The following is a 17,748-nucleotide window of genomic DNA, read 5'->3' on the forward strand; positions in this document are numbered from 1 at the left end:
CCTTGGCTTCTGGCAACAATGTCTTACCTGCACAGGAGGGTCCATTGATCGTGTTAAGACATAGGATGCAGCCACCCCTCTGCACTACAGACAATCCTGTTTTCTGGTGCACCTCCCCACCAAATCATTATCCTCCTTTGGCTTTAGGAGATTTTTCAGGTGCCAGACATGAGACCAGTCTTGCAATTGGGGATATCTTGCAATTGGGGATATCTTCCATCAATGCTTTTGAGTGGTACTCTTCATCTGACCACTGTATCACACTTTATAAATACAGTGATGCCTTGGATTACATACGCTTCAGGTTACAGACGCTTCAGGTTATAGACTCCGCTGACCCAGAAATAGTACCTCGGGTTAAGAACTTTGCTTCAGGATGAGAACTGAAATCGCGCGGCGGCAGCGGGAGGCCCCATTAGCTAAAGTGGTACCTCAAGTTAAGAACAGTTTCAGGTTAAGAACGGACGTCCGGAACAAATTAAGTTCTTAACCAGAGGTACCACTGTAAGGCATGCAAAAAAATAATAATTATGAAATTATGTGTAATTGAGGGTTGTTTCACTTATAGAGGTGCACTACAGCTGTAATCCTATTACGGATGTGGCGAATATGTCCTGTTCACGTTTTATTAGCAGGGAGAACCTGCTAATTCTCCCTTTCCAAACCAAAATGTGTCCCAAAGTGCAGCTGTCTTTTGAAATTTGCATTGCTCCAAATTTTGTGATGTGAAAGTTCTCTGACTAAAAAAATGCGTACCAAAAAAAAAAGTGAATATGGGGGGAGGTTGCACACAAATTTGCATGTGTTAGTGGAAACAATGTAGGGAAATGATTATATTAGGGAAAATTGATTGAAAAAACGGACATCTTAGGCAAAATTGCACACAAAACTGCATGTATTAGGAGCTCCGTGCATCAAACGGCATACAAACTTCCATGCAAACCTTTTTAAAAAATATGGAAACTGATTCAGAAATGGGATGAACTGATCTTAAACCAGGAAAATGAGAAACTGAGAAAAACTGAAATTGACAGATTCTTCCATTTGGAAAAATCCTATATACACTTACTTTCTCTCCCTGGAGAGTCTCGCTTAGCATCAGGTTATGTTTTTCTAGTTCCAGACAAATGCCTTTTTATTTGTTCAGACCTTTTCACCTGACTAAATCTCTGTTAGATCTGTTTCAGCTATTAATCTTTTACTTTGTTTTAATCCTGCCTTTTAAAATAAGGACGTGTTTTAGATTTTTCTCTGTTCTGTTTCTTGTCAGTTTCAGTGCTTGTGTCATTTATTTATTCGTTGTTGTAAGTTGCTTTGAGTTACTTTGGCAAGAACCCACAAGCCTCCCTCACTGGTCACTGATGGCCCTGTTGAAGACATGAGCTTCAGGTCAGACTGGTGAATCCTCAAGGTTATACTTTGTCCTTTCCAGGCTAGGTCCCTGACTCACATTATTCTAGCTTCAGTACAGCCATTACAGTGGAGATGTACTAGGAGAAGCTTGTAATGTCTTTGTAGCGCAGAGCTTTCCCAACTTTTCATACTGGTGACAAACTTTTTAGACTTGCATCATTTTGCAACACTAATTCAGTTTTACTAGCAAACTGGCGGTTAAATTAACCCCTTTCCAGCCCCGGGAGGAACACAGGGAACGTTCGCATGACACACCTACACACTGCAGCCAACACACCACTATTTTTTTTATTTTATTTATTATTATTATTATTATTATTATTATTATTATTATTATTAATCATTTATACCCCGCCCACCTGGCTGGGCCTCCCCAGCCATTCTGGGCAGCTCCCAACCAAATGTCAAAAACACAATACATCATTAAACATTAAAAACTTCCCTAAACAGGGCTGCCTTCAGATGTCTTTTAAAAGTGAGATAGTTGCTTATTTCCTTGACATCTGCTGGGAGGGTGTTCCACAGGGTGGGTGCCACTACCGAGAAGGCCCTCTGCCTGTTTCCCTGTAACTTGGCTTCTCGCAGTGAGGGAACCGCCAGAAGGCCCTGGGAGCTGGACCTCAGTGTCTGGGCAGAACGTGTTGCGATACACAGTTTGGAAAGCTCCGCTGTAGTATCTCAAACTGTATTGGCTCCAGCTTTTGGGAATTCCTTGGGCACCTCCTGAGTAGCCCCACTAAATTTCTTTGGCTGCTCCCCCATTGGCTCCCCATGTTCCTTTCGGTCCCATCAGAGCCACAGCCCAGAGGAAGAAGACAATGGAACCTGGTGCTTTTCATCCTCGTCCTTCTCACTGCTTGCACACTGCAAGATGGCAAGTGAATAGACAGAAATGGCAATGTTGGGTCAGGGAGCAGGACAACGCTGACTCCTTGTGCCGGTTGTGGTCCAAAAGCATCCTCAGAATAAGCACAAAGTGTCTGAGGCTAAAGGCACCTGGCACCGAATAAGTGGATTTGGCAGAATTTTATATGTTAAAAATATTGGGCATAATCCAGCCGAAGTTAAGTACTTTCAACCTGCATTGATTTCAGTGGGGGAGCCGAACACATGTTTAAGTTTCTTAGTAAAATCAATAGGCCTTAAAAGTGTTTAACTCTGGCCGAGCCTTCCTCCGACTTCTGCTTCCAGCCCACTCAATCCCAGTTTTCAAATGTGCACATGGAGCTCATGGAACACAATAGCAATTGCTATTTAAATTATAGGAATCATTCTGAAATTGTCATCTGTAAACATTAGACTATGCAAGTTTTATGCAAATCTGTGCCCTCATGTGCCCCACATTCAGCAACCCATAACTCACCACCCTGCAATCCACAAATACCTAAACTGAGCGGTTGGTAAAATTATGGGATGCATTTGTCCTAAGTGAACCAGTGTGGGCTCGGTGGGTGAAACAGGGAGGATGGAATGAAAATTTCTTTGTTTTATACAGTATTAGAAAGCAAGACAAGTTCAGGCAGTGTGGAATCTATTTCCTTTGTTACCATGGTCACTTTTGGTGTGTTCCTTTTTTCCTTTAAAAACAAGTGAGCGGAGAACTGAGTCAGAATCCATCCATCCTGTTTGATCACCTCTAGTGTTGAAGTCCAGTCAAGCCCTGTAAACTGCCTGGTTGGGGAATACAGTGGTACCTCTGGTTGCGAACGGGATCTGTTCTGGAGGCCCGTTTGCAACATGAAAAGAGCGCAACCAGCAGTGGCGTGCCTGTGCACACGCGGGTTGTGATTCGCCGCTTCTGTGCATGCGTGTGACGTCATTTTGCGCTTCTGCACATGCCCGAGCGGCAAAACCCAGAAGTAATCCTTTCCAGTACTTCCGGGTCGCCGCGGGACATAACCTGAAAGAACGTAACATGAAGCGGACGTAACATGAGGTATGACTGTAATACAACAGCCACATGCTTTGAGCTTCCTTCAGGAAGAGCAGAATGTAAGTGAAATTACTTTTAATAATAACAATGACCAGTGCCACCACTCTGTGAGTATCTTGCTAGTTGGCAATATCTTCAGCAAAAGCTTTGCAGCCAAGCAATTGGCACCTATGAAAGAAAGAGCAGAGTTACGGATGGTCAAAAAGTAGGGCAGGGGAAAGTAATGCACTTACTTGCAAGCACGGATGCGACTCAGTTTAGTTTCATATTTAAAGGTGGACTTACTCAATTCACACATTCCAAAACAATACACCAACCGTCAATCTTCCAAATTCGCACTTCTCTGAATTTTGCAATGCACCTCTCTGGACAGTTAATGTGTACCAAAAAAAACCATGTATCGGGGTAAAATGTGCATAGAAATGCATATATTTGTGAAAACGATGCACACAAATGCATTTGAGTAGGGGAAAATGCAAAAAAGTGTTTATTGGGAGAAATTTGCACTAAAATGCTGCTGAATTTTCAAGCAGATTGTGGGGTGTGGTTTTTTTTTAAAAAAAAGAACAATAAAAATAAATTACAAACTGATTTTTGAAATTTAGAATACCACACTTAATGACCGGGGTGGGTGGGAATGAGAAACTGGGTGAACCCAAAACTGACAAATTCTTCCATTCCTACTTGCGAGTAAGAGTGCAAGTTTGGACCTAAGACCCTCTTCACCAACCTAGTTTCATAATTTGCTGTACAGTGGTACCTCTGGTTACGTACTTAATTCATTCCAGAGGTCCGTTCTTAACCTGAAAGTGTTCTTAACCTGAAGCACCGCTTCAGCTAATGGGGCCTCCTGCTGCCGCCGCATCGCCGGAGCACGATTTCTGTTCTCATCCTGAAGCAAAGTTCTTAACCCGAGGTACTATTTCTGGGTTAGCGGAGTCTGTAACCTGGAGCATATGTAACCTGAAGTGTATGTAACCCAAGGTATCACTGTATTCCAAGCTGAACCAGCCTTGTACCAGAATGAGCCATTGCTGCTGTTGTAGGACTCTGAGGGTGGGGTGGCCTGGTGTGTCCTAGCACTTCAAATCAAAGGGCTCCTTGCTCTGCCTCTTTCACCGAGAAATGTGTCCTGCGGACCCTTGGCGCACAGAACATAAGGCATTTATTTCCTGCATTGTTAGAAACTACCGCCGCCTCCCAATCACACCGACACAAAGGAGTTCACTCCACAGCACATTTTGCCCCTGAGCAAACACACTTCCCCATTCAAGAAATGATCTCCTACTGTTTCCCATAAGAGCGCGAGGCAGCCTGGAGAAATAGAATAAAGCTGCGTTAAACACAACAGCCCCATTCCAGCAATTGAAACAAACGAGGGTGCGTGGCTGCTGAGCCGCGCTGCCTCTCGAAAGGGTATGTTAATGCCTGCATTAGGCATTAATTCTGCTTTTCGTCACCCCTCCTGCTTCCCCCTCCCATTCTCGCCAGGGCATTATATGCTCCACGAAGCATCTATTTCGTCTTACCATTGCAATGTTTTGCTACCGTTGGGGCTATTGTCGTCGAGAGGGGCCTTTGCATACTCTTCGGCATGTCATCTGTCACTGGTCATGGTACATTCAAGACACTGCGGATGCTTTGACAAGTCGTCCAGAGAAGCTAGTCCATCACATCTGGCTAATGGTCGGTGGTGTAATAGGACACCAAGTTGGAAGGCTGGAGCCCACTCGGCAGGTCCAATTTCTTAGGCTATTTACATTCAGTTTCCCCCACCGCCGTGAAAAGAAATCTAAGCAAAATGATGATAATAATGTTCCAAATTTAGGATGATAGTTCTTTAGAGACTTACACTATGTATCATACTTTTAAAGCACGCACACCCCACCCCCACTCCAAAGTGTGTAGTTAACCCCCCCCCGAGAGCTACAATTCCCAGCACCCCTAAACAAGCTAAAGTTCTCGTGTTTCTTTTTTTGTGTGTGTTTTAAATATATGGTGTGTATCATGAGGATCGGGACAGCCACCATTTCTGATAGTACATAACTTGCTTTTCTGCCTTGATCCACTCTGGATTCTGGTCGAGTAGGCTCTCCAGGCTTTGAGGGAGCTTTGAAAATTTGTTTGAACAGTGACAAAAGCATTGCAGAGAACCAGGAGATTCTGACTCGACATCAGGAAGAACTTACTGATGGTAAGAGCTGTTTGACAATGGAACAGGCTCCCTCAGGGGGTTGTGGACTCCCCTTCCTTGGAGGTTTCTAAGCAGAGGTTGGATGGCCATCTGTCATGGATGCTTTAGTTGAGATTCTTGCATTGCAGGGGGTTGGACTAGATGACCCACAGGGTCCCTTCCAATTCTATGATTCTACATGTGCTGGGCCTGAGGGTAACCCAAGTAACACGGTCGAGGCCCAGTCCCAAATCCAAGGGTTCTGTAAGGAGTCAGTCCAACAGGGACAAAGCAGGACACAAGGTAGGAAACCAGGCAAGGACAGGTACAGGATCACAGGCGGGTTCTGGCAAACAGCAACATTGCTCCCGCAACCTGGGGCAGGGTCTAGCAGCCTTTTATCTCTGTCAGCGTAACAGCCGGTCCTGATCCCCTGGTGACTCACCTCCCTGTCTTGCCCGAAGGCGAGCACTCCTCCTGCGAGTACTCAGGTCTCTCCTTCTCTCAGACCTTAGTCTCTGCAGCTCGGGAGATGTCGGTGGGTTACTAGACCCAGGGGCCACCTCAGCCTCTCCTGACCCAACTGGTAGTGGAGCAGCTGTAAGTGAGGGCCCAGCTGAAGGCAACGAGGTAATCCCCACATCTGGAGCTAGGGCAGGCTCAGGCCCCTGACTCGGCCCAGCAGGTGCTTGTTGCAGGGGAACCTGTGCAGACTGGGGCTCTTCAGAATCAGGCCCCATACTAGGTTCAGCTGCTGCCTGGGGCAAAGGATCCAGTGCAGACTGAGACTCCTCTGGCTCCGAGTCTGAGTCCAAGTCCCAGGCCATCACACTACATTTGCTTTGGGAGGGAAGAAACCCTTGCTTACACCAATGGGAGATTTTCTTCCCAATGCAAAGGCATCTTCTGCACAGGGATTTCCCTTAGGCCATCAGCAAAAGGGTAGATTTCCTTCCTTATGCGCTACTGCAGTCCTCATAATTATCTCTCTCACACACATTTGATGCAACCTGCAATTTTTAGAAGCCTTCGCATTAATTGCAAAGGTGCACAGTCCAGAGACAACCAACAACTTAACATCCCCAAACAAGGGTTTTAGCCATGCAGTTGTTTGGAATGGGGCTGATAAGAGTTGCTGTCAAAAACATCTGGAGGGCACGAGGTTGAGGAAAGCTCGTGTGATAAAAAATACAAAATCTCTGTTAGCTTCAGTGAAATGAGATTGGCAAGAGGCTTCCTGGTCTGTGAATATTAGTCTTGAACATGGTGTGAGAGGTTCCTGTGGTCAAAGCTCGCAAAATTGAGGCTCAGAAGGAGAGGACACAGCCACTGATGGTGACAGGGAGGAGCGACAGCTTCATGGTGCAGAGCATCCTCTACACTCAGAAGAATCCAGGCTCAGTCCTTCGCGTGTGAAGTTAAAAGATCTCAGGGAGCAATGCTAGGATAGGCCTGTGCCCAAGATCCTGGAAGAAGAAGAAGAAGAAGAAGAAGAAGAAGAAGAAGAAGAAGAAGAAGAAGAAGAAGAGTAGTAGTAGTAGTAGTTTGGATTTGATATCCCGCTTTATCACTACCCTAAGGAGTCTCAAAGCGGCTAACATTCTGCTTTCCTTTCCTTCCCCACAACAAACACTCTGTGAGGTGAGTGGGGCTGAGAGACTTCAGAGAAGTGTGACTAGCCCAAGGTCACCCAGCAGCTGCATGTGGAGGAGCAGGGAAGCGAACCTGGTTCACCAGATTACAAGACTACTGCTCTTAACCACTACACCACACTGGCTCCCTGCTGGCTCCACTGGAGAGTTATCAAAGTAGACAATGCTAAGAGAGATGGACCTACAGCTGGAACCAGGGTAGGACAGTTTCATATGTTCTTGTTATCAGGTTAAACCAGCTGAGGTTCATGACATACATCCCAGCTGAAAATAATAATAATATAATAATAATAATTTATTATTTATACCCCGCCCATCTGGCTGGGCTTCCACAGCCACTCTGGGCAGCTTCCAACAAAATATTAAGATACCGTAATGCATCAAACATTAAAAACTTCCCTAAACAGGGCTGCCTTCAGATGTCTTCTAAAAGTCTGGTAGTTGTTGTTCTCTTTGACATCTGGTGGGAGGGCGTTCCACAGGGCGGGTGCCACTACCGAGAAGGCCCTCTGCCTGGTTCCCTGTAACTTGGCTTCTCGCAGTGAGGGAACCGCCAGAAGGGCCTCGGCGCTGGACATCAGTGTCCAGGTAGAACGATGGGGGTGGAGACACTCCTGCAGCACTCCAAATACTGTTGGACTACAGACTCCCATCGTCTTTGCTGGCTGGGGCTACTGGGAGTTGGAGTGCAGCAACATCTAGAAAGCATCAGGTTCCCGGTCCTTCACTTCCACCATCTCAGGCTGCCTAGCATTATATGTGGCTTTTAGCAAAGATGATCCCCAATGGAATGTGAGTGTTATGCATAAAATCCCAGTTTATGGTCTCTCTCTCTCTCTGTGTGTGTGTGTGCCTGTGTGTGTGTGTTGCGTGATATATAAAATCTCAGCTTGGCACCAAAGGGCACCAAATGATATTTTCCTTTCTCAGTGTGTTCTCGATTCCCATTGATACTAATGGGACTTGCATGCCAGTATCAAGGGGAGAAAAGACCCCTAAGGTCTCACAAAATATGCAGATGACTGGTTTTTAATGAATGCAAAATGTAAAACAAAGGAAGTATCGCCGCTGAGTGGCTCATGCATAATAAAAAAATCCACTGGTTTCTTTTTAGAAAAAAAGAAGGAACACATTAACAACAAAAAAATCTCATGGCTTCAACTGTCCTTAATACGTAACGGGCAATTGAGAACAGCAGGCTGCCCAGAACCCACATCATCAAATCGCAAATACATTTTGGAAAGATGCGGCCATCAAGATTCTCATCTGCTGCCCCACCAGGTTATGGGGAAATATCCAAGCTTTCCCATGTATGTTCTGCTCTGTATGTTGGAATAGGGAAAAAGGACATAGTCCTGAAAGCATGCTCCTTCGTTCAGCAAAATGGCTCCATCTTCCTAGTTTTTCTCTCTGGGAGTTGTTGGGAGAACTCTATTTGTCTTGTGGAGCTACAAGTCCCAGAATGGTGTAACAGAGTGCGTTTTTTCTAATGGACTAGGGGGACTAGGCTAGTTCCCTAAATGTTCTCAGTAAATTAGAGTTTTAAAGTATTAAAGCCTGGCTCCTCTTTCCCAAAGCCCGGGAGGTTTCTGTTTGGCTTAGGGAGGGAGGCGTGATGTTCTGACAGGGTCCAAGAGACCTCCTGCCACCTGGGAAGGAGGCAAGAGGCCTCCAACATCCTGTCAGAGGCCAGGCATCTTCTCAAAGCCCAGGAAGCTTCTGCCCGGCTTTGGGAGGGAGGCACGATGCTCACACACACGACATCACTCCCTTCCCAATCGTCCTTGCGAGCTGGTGCCTCTGACCCTAACTGTTCCCTATAAAAATTTCACCACATGTCACTGGTTAGGATGTGGCCTTCACTTCATGGAATTTGGTTTCATGCCTTCTCCTGCTAGCTGCTCCCAGCTTTGGTCCATGTGACATGCCTACAGCTCCGCAGCAGAATGGGTGCATTGCATGTAGAGGGGCAGTATCCGTGCCTGGCTCCTCAGATTAAAGAGTTTGGAACAAGATGCACACATCTGCTACACCAGTGTTTCTCAACCTGTGGGTCCCCAGATGTTGTTGGACTACAACTCCCATCATTCCCAGCCAGCATGACCAGTGGTCAGGGATGATGGGAGTTGTAGTCCAACAAGATCTGGGGACCCACAGGTTGAGAACCGCTGTGCTACACTTTCCCTAAACGTACGCAATTTTGTACGTTTTGATTCGTCAGAGAACCACATCGCTAAATTCGGAGAGGTGTGAATTTCGAAGGATGGTTGCAGTTCGTCTGTTTCTTTGAGAAGCGAAAATCAGAGAGGTTTGAATATGAAATGGGCCAAATTCCTTCCATCCCTGACTTAACAAAACGAAAAGGGTACATGAAGCCATGTGCGTGTCGGTGGTTACATTAAAAACATCCGTTATGAGCCACAGCTCAGAGTTGCATCTCCCCGCCCCCACCCTCACTAAAAAGCAGGCTCTTACTTCTAAAATGAAAAATGGGAGGGGGGGGAGGCAATAGGATGGAAGATGCAATCCCCACCAGGCTGCCAAGGAAAAGCTGAAAAGCACGCCATAAATGACATTAGTGTACTAGCAGGGACATGTGTGACAATAACTTTTAAAATAAATGAGCTGCTGCAGAATAAAGTACCTTGCTGCAAAATGTACATGGGGGAGATGGAAAGTAAATTAAAAAAAGAAAAGCAAAACAGCAACGGATTACGGCAACATCTGTATATTAACACCATCGGAAACGAAAACAGGCTCGTGCTAACATTACAGGATGCAAAGATATGACAACGCTGTAATCCAGTTGAGATCTTGCCTCGTTAAGGGGATGATGTTGTTTAGTTGTTTAGTCATGTCCGGCTCTTTGTGACCCCATGGGCCAGAGCACGCCAGGCACTCCTGTCTTCCACTGCCTCCTGCAGTTTGGTCAAACTCATGCTGGTAGCTTCGAGAACACTGTCCAACCATCTCGTCCTCTGTTGTCCCCTTCTCCTTGTGCCCTCCATCTTTCCCAACATCAGGGTCTTTTCCAGGGAGTCTTCTCTTCTCATGAGGTGGCCAAAGTATTGGAGCCTCAGCTTCACGATCTGTCCTTCCAGTGAGCCCTCAGGGGTTATTTCCTTAAGAATGGATAGGTTTGATCTTCTTGCAGTCCATGGGACTCTCAAGAGTCTCCTCCAGCACCATAATTCAAAAGCATCAATTCTTCGGTGATCAGCCTTCTTTATGGTCCAGCTCTCACTTCCATACATCACTACTGGGAAAACCATAGCTTTAACTATACGGACCTTTGTTGGCAAGGTGATGTCTCTGCTTTTTAAGATGCTGTCTAGGTTTGTCATTGCTTTTCTCCCAAGAAGCAGGCATCTTTTAATTTCATGACTACTGTCACCATCTGCAGTGATCATGGAGCCCCAAAAAGTAAAATCTCTCACTGCCTCCATTTCATCCCCTTCTATGTTTTTTTTTTAAGAATACTGTTTTCTTGTTTCTGTTTTGGTTTACCGGAGATTTTAAATATCAAACAGCTTAGAAATACTTTAAGATAAATAAGTGCATTAACATATGTGAGTTTTATGCAAACTAGCCTGGTCACTTTTGGCAATGAATTTTCTCTTTTTTGGGGGGTGACACATAGCTGGCCACCTTACTTGCAGCTGCTTTAAAAAAAAAGAAAGGAGGGGATCCTTATAGCTGAATTCCCCACATCAAGTCCCACTGCTCCATCCACTGAAGTGATAAAGATGGAACGTAAGGGAAGAGATGGCCTGATAAGCATATTGGGACCAACCGTTTATTGGGCAACTGGGATTCAGCAAAGCTGCCCTTTCTCGCTCTTCCTTCATCTCCATCAAATATTACGCATGCAATATGGGACTGGAGGCAGAGCTGAATTTCCTCCCCATCCATAAATGGACATTTCCTGGCAATTGCTCCATCTTTTCTCAGTGGTCTACCACTCCAGTTAGAAACAATTTTTTTAAAAAAACTGTCCTAAAAATAAGTGAAAATCCTTCATCCCTCCCCACCCTCCCTTTCTCTAATTGCTCCCCTTTCTAAGCCCTCGATTTGGAAGGGGATCGCAAAGTTTCCTCTGCTTTGGGTATACATGATTCAATTAACCTTGCAGGTAGCTGTGGAAGTTGGTAATGCAGGAGATCCTTTTGTTAATTGGCAGCCTGACACAGGCAATTAAGCTTGATCAGATGAAGAGGGCGTCAGGGACATCGTTAGCATACGGTACTGAAGGCTTTGCGGTGTGTAAAAGTTGTTTAATTTCTGACGAGGAAGGAAGGGCGGAGGGAGAAGGGGGGCTGGAAGGCGGAGCAAGAGAGGCCTTCTTCCATTGCCAGTATTATGGTTGCCAGTGCTAAACGTTTCGCCTGTATCTGGGCTCTGCTTTGGTCTTTTTTTTTAATAGCAGAGGTCGTGGCCTTTTGTTGGGAATCCCTGGGGACCTTTGGGTGCATACTGACCTTTGGGTGCAGATTCTGGCTAGGGCCACAGAGCAATCCCGCCTTCCACCAGTTGGAATAAATAAAGACGCAGGACACCATTATTTTAGCTTAATGGGCAAAAATTGGCCACAACTTTATTGGTTACAGGTAAGAGTGGTATTGGCTTAGGCATTGGTCCTATCAGACTATCCGGCTTCATCCTGTTACCATGAAAACCGGAAAGGGTTAACACCAGCAGGGGCAGCCCTGCCTTAAATGACCCAGGCCTTGCCCCCGGAGCCAGCCAATTGGCTGGCTCTGGGTCTGACGTGGCCCGAGGATTCCCCTGGTTGTGCGGGGCTGGAGCCAGCCACCGCACGATCTGTTGGGGGCGTGAGCCCGCAACACCACTTCCTCTTGATATCGGAAGTGGCTTCGTAGAAAGTTCCCTCAAAGGTGTTTTGGGGGTTTGTTTGCTTGTTGCTGTGCTTGTTCCTTTGGCCAAGGAACCAGGTGCAAGCTTTGCATGACGCTCCAGCACAATGCAAAGGATTTTGGGGAATGGAAGAGGGAGGGAGGTGCCACTTCTATGAATACAGTCATACCTCTGGTTGAAGTTGCTTCAGGTTGAGCGTTTTCGGGTTGCGCTCCGCGGCCACCCGAAAGTAATGGAACGCATCTTGCGCATGTGCAGAAGTGGTGAATCGCGACCTGTGCATGTGCAGATGCGGGTTGCGTTCTGCTCTGGATGCGAACGGGGCTCTGGAACGGATCCTGTTTGCATCCAGAGGTACCACTGTACTGAAATGAGCTGCTCTCTGATCTGCACCTCCTAGATTAATATGTGGATTGGAACACGTTGATCTTTTGGATGTTACACTTAGATTTTTACAATGCATTTCTTGGCTTGAGCATGAGAAAGCATAGGAGGAGCCTGCTGGATCAGGCCAATGGCCTACCTGGTCCAGCATCCTGTTCTCACAGTGAGCAACCAGATAGTAGGAAGCGGGGAAAGAATATTGAGACTCAAGCCGGCCAGAAGAAGTGGCTAGCCAAATAGACAGGCGCCATTGCTGCTCTGCCCCCTAGTGGGGTAAAAATTAAAGGTAAAGGGACCCCTGACCATTAGGTCCAATCATGGCCGACTCTGGGGTTGCGGTGCTCATCTCGCTTTACTGGCCGAGGGAGCTGGTGTACAGCTTCTGGGTCATGTGGCCAGCATGACTAAGCCGCTTCTGGCGAACCAGAGCAGCACACGGAAATGCCTTTTACCTTCCCGCCAGAGTGGTACCTACTCATCTACTTGCACTCTGACGTGCTTTCGAACTGCTAGGTTGGCAGGAGCTGGGACTGAGCAACGGGAGCTCACCCCGCTGCGGGGATTCAAACCACCGACCTTTTGATTGGCAAGTCCACAGCGCCACCCACGTCCCAACTTTGAGTAGTTACCAGTATAAATATAGGGTTTTTTTAAAAAGAAAATTGCTATTATTACTGTCCCTGGAAAATAGGGACAGGAAAAAATACTGTCCCTGGAAAACAGGGACAGGAAAATTATTGATATTATTGCTGTCCCTGGACAGCTTGGCGCCCTGTGCAGGGGAACTGCCTGCACCTGCCTAACTGTGATGCTGACGAGAGATTCCATTGATGGAAGGCAGAACGAAACATGTCTGATCTCAGTTCAGTTCCACCAGGCTTTCCTTGCTCCTGGGAGCTCATTTTCTTGCGAGCTGGTAATGGAAGTGAGATGTGAATTGCTCCTGCCTTTGTACACTTTCGGTGGCTTTAAAAGGAATTGCTTTATAATGTTTTATGCTATTTTGCAGGGTTGTAGCCTCATGGTAAGCTGCTTTGACCACCATGTGAGGGGAAATGTGTTGCAAATTTAAATACATACCCTTTGACCTGCTCTGGGAGATCCAGCTGGTGCAAAATTGTGCAGCTATGCTGTTGATGGGGACAGACTATTGCCAGCATTTAACACGGCTGCTTAGAAGCTCACACTGGCTGCCCATGTGCTACCAGGCCAGGTTCAAAGTTCTTGTATTACTTTACAACACCCTTAGCAACTTGGGTCCAGGATATCTTAGGGACTGCCTGATTCCTTATATTCCTGTCCACTCACTGAGGACTTTAGGGTGTATGTGTGTGTCTGTTGCTAGTTCCCCCCATAGCTCAGATGCACACTTCCTTCGATTACAGTGGTACCTCTAGTTACAAACTGAATTCGTTCCCGAGGTCTGTTCTTAACCTGAAACTGTTCTTAACTAGAGGTATGCTTTCACTAATGGGGCCTCTTGCTGCCACTGTGCCACCAGCACACAATTTCCATTCTCATCCTGGGGCAAAGTTCTCAACTCAAGGTAACTCTTCCAGGTAAGCGGAGTTTGTAACCTGAGGCATTTGTAACTCAAAGTACCACTGTACCAAGATGGGTTTATCAAAAACAAGTCATGCCAGATGAATCTCATTTCTTTTTCTTTTTTTTTTGTTAGAGTTACAAGTTTGGTGGATCAGGGGAATGCTGTTGATGTAGTGCTTCTTGATTTCAGTAAGGCTTTCAGCAAAGTCCCCATGATATTCTTGTGAAGAAGCTGGTAAATGTGGGTTGAACGAGGTAGCTGTTAGGTGGTTGACTGACCAAAACCAAAGAGTTCCCACTAACAGTTCCTCATCATCCTGGGGGAAAAGTGACAAGTGGGGTGAAGAAAAAGAAGAAGAGTTTGGATTTGATATCCCGCTTTATCACTACCCGAAGGAGTCTCAAAGCGGCTATCAATCTTCTTTCCCTTCCTCCCCCACAACAAACACTCTGTGAGGTGAGTGGGGCTGAGAGACTTCAGAGAAGTGTGACTAGCCCAAGGTCACCCAGCAGCTGCATGTGGAGGAGCGGGGAAGCGAACCCAGTTCACCAGATTACGAGTCTACTGCTCTTAACCACCATACCACACTGGCCCCCACACTGGTGCTGCATGGTTCTGTCCTGGGCCCACTGTTGTTCAACATCTTTATAAACAACTTGGACGAAGGAATTGAGGGGATGCTCATCAAATTTGCAGGAATGAGACCAAACTGGGAGGGGTAGCCAATGACGCTGAAGACAGAATCAAGGTTAAAGATGACCAATGGATGCAAGTTACATGAAAAGAGATTCCAAATCAACATCAGGAAAAAACTTCTGACAGTAAGAGTTGTTCAACAGTGGAACAGACCCCAACAAGAGGCGTTGGACTCTCTTTCCTTGGAGGTTGTTAAGCAGAGGCTGGGTGGCTATCTCTGTCATGTATGATTTAGTTGAGATTCCTGCATTGCAGGGGGTCGGACGAGATGGTCCCTTGCAGCTCTACAATTCTACAATTCTATGATATCAGCCAGGAGCTATGCATTCAAAATTATGAGTCCCTCGTGGCTGAGATTAGACAGGTCCCTATCCCCATTCAACTTTCAGCACCTGGTAAAGACCTTTTCATTTCAGCAGGCATGTTAAGTGAGCTTCCTGATTTTATAGTTTTTAATGGCTTTTTCTCTTTCGGTTGTATTTGTTCAGCTTATTGCACACCACTTAGAGACTACTGTAGTTAAGCAGTATATAAAACTGTTGAAATGAATGATTAGTTAATAAATTGAAACATTCCGCTAACATCTAAAGGGGGGTTGGGGAATGTTGCCCACACTGCCTTTGAAATGTCATCCCCAGAAAGTCCAGCCTCTCACACAGCTTTAATAATAATAATAATAATAATAATAATAATATGTTATTGATACCCCACCCATCTGGCTGGGTTTCCCGAGCCACTCTGGATGGCTCCAAACAGAATATTAAAAACACAATGAAACATCAAAAGTTTCCCTAAACAGGGCTGCCTTCAGATGTCTTCTAAAAGTCAGATAGTTGTTTATGTTCCTTCAACAAAGAGCTTTTTAGTTTACCCTGATTTTTGAACCTTTTAACTGCTGTGATGTTTTTTATGATACCGTGATACCTGCTGTTTTATCTGTAGTTATGCATTGCTCCACTGGAAATGCAGGGTGCAGGGTGAGGCATCAGCGTGGAAAATAAATAAGTAGATACCCAAATCCTACAGCAAAGCCACATATTGATCAGATTCAGATGTAGTGTTCTGTACCAGAGCTTTGGACTTCTGCACCCAGCCCCTCTCCCTTCTTCTCCATCATAGCCTTAGGAAAGAGATTTGGAAGCTGTCAATTCTGTTTCAGAGTAACCACGGTTATTCGTTATGTCTAAACCCAGAACCATGGTTATTCTTAACTATGGCTTCAGGAAACAAGCCTGGATCGTAAACCGTGGTTTGAAGCTTGCTTGTTTCCTTAAAAGTTATGTAAGGCTAACCACAGTTCCCCTGGGTTCATGCACAATGAGTAACTGCAGTTAGTGAGGAGTGGAAGCAAAAGTTTCCAGTCTTGTGACTATATAAGCAGGTAGCAGGGGAGGAGCTTGTGTGTTGAAGGAACATTCCCATAGTGCTAAAACATTTGTTGTTGTTTAGTCATTTAGTCGTGTCCGACTCTTCGTGACCCCATGGACCAGAGCACGCCAGGCACTCCTGTCTTCCACTGCCTCCCGCAGTTTGGTCAAACTCATGCTGGTAGCTTCGAGAACACTGTCCAACCATCTCGTCCTCTGTCGCCCCCTTCTCCCTGGGCCCTCAGTCTATCCCAACTTCAGGGTCTTTTCCAGGGAGTCTTCTCTTCTCATGAGGTGGCCAAAATATTGGAGCCTCAGCTTCAGGATCTGTCCTTCCAGTGAGCACTCAGGGCTGAATTTATTCTATTCTAAAACATAAAGGTAAAGGTAAAGGGACCCCTGACCATTAGGTCCAGTCTTGACTGACTCTGGGGTTGCGGTGCTCATATCGCTTTATTGGCCGAGGGAGCCGGCGTACAGCTTCTGGGTCATGTGGCCAGCATGACTAAGCTGCTTCTGGCGAACCAGAGCAGTGCACGGAAATGCCGTTTACCTTCCTACCGGAGTGGTACCTATTTATCTACTTGCACTTTGACGTGCTTTCGAACTACTAGGTGGGCAGGAGCAGGGACCGAGCAACGGGAGCTCACCCTGTCGTGGGGAATCGAACTGGTTTAACCCACAGTGCCACCCGCGTCCCTTTTATGCTAAAACATAGTTTATCATTATTTCATGTCAGAGAATTGTGGCAGAAACAGACATTGGCAATGTTCGTGTATTCATCCCGTGTCTAAAAATGGAAATCAATTCAGCGAAGAGACCGTCATTTCTTGAAAAGCCTGATACAAACTTAAGTTACCCTTGAAGTCAGTGTGCATGCAAATTGACCGCACCAATCTGAAAAGGGACATTTCAGTAAGCTTTCCACCAGTTAAGGACTCTTCTCTCTCTTTCCCTCTCTCCCTCTTAACCATGAACTCACCCCTCCCCGCCGCAGATGCTGAATCCTTCTCTGCCATCCCTCTTCCTTTGTATGGCTAAACGGATGGCAATCATCCCGGAGGTTTGCCCTTAGCTGACACCGTCTCTGCGTTTGCAAACAGAAACAGACACTGCCGCCCCTTTAACAAACTCCTGTAAGCTGATCTATTATCAGCGATGGGGGCTTGCTGGATAGCCGGCAGGCACATTAATTAATTTCTATGCATATCATTGCCAGGATCGCTTACCGATCCAGGGAGCAAGATCAGAGATGTCACACCATAAATTGAGTCAGAGACTTCACCTTCCCATGTTCGGCGTGCAATTTTGCACGGCGCTTGACAAAGTAGCTACCGGGAGGGAAGAAAAGGCCACAGTTCCCCAAGGTGATGGACGGGAGGAATTGGCCCAATAAATTGTTCCCAGTAAAAAGCAATGCTTTCCTCATTAAAAGGCAGTGAATTCTCTATTGCTTTTCATTAGTTTTGGCCTTGCTAGACACGAGGTTTAATTGGCAGTGTGTTTACAGGAGGCCAACCCCAGAGGTGAAGGAGACACAAAGACCAAAAGAGATTCTTATTTATTAAGGAGAGGTGACAGGCAGCTGCTTAATAAGTTTTTGTTTTGCAGGACCCAGAGAGAAGTTGCGGTGTTAGAAAAGGCGTATGGAACTGAGTAACCTCTTCTTCGCCACTGGATCCTTAAGGATGCTCTTAGGAGTACCTTCA

At 46.1% G+C, this 17,748-nt stretch overlaps 1 long non-coding RNA gene across 1 annotated transcript in view; it reads right to left on the reverse strand.

Moving 5' to 3' along the window:
* Positions 1–7,584: 7,584 nt before the first annotated feature.
* Positions 7,585–17,748, reverse strand: part of LOC310744513 — a 294,405-nt gene continuing 284,241 nt past the window's right edge. The window contains exon 3 of the long non-coding RNA XR_014539589.1: positions 7,585–7,664. This is a non-coding gene — a long non-coding RNA (uncharacterized lncRNA). The remainder of the gene's footprint in view (positions 7,665–17,748) is intronic.

Source organism: Podarcis filfolensis, assembly GCF_964270895.1.
Source record: "Podarcis filfolensis genome assembly, chromosome: 11".
NCBI lineage: Eukaryota > Metazoa > Chordata > Lepidosauria > Squamata > Lacertidae > Podarcis > Podarcis filfolensis.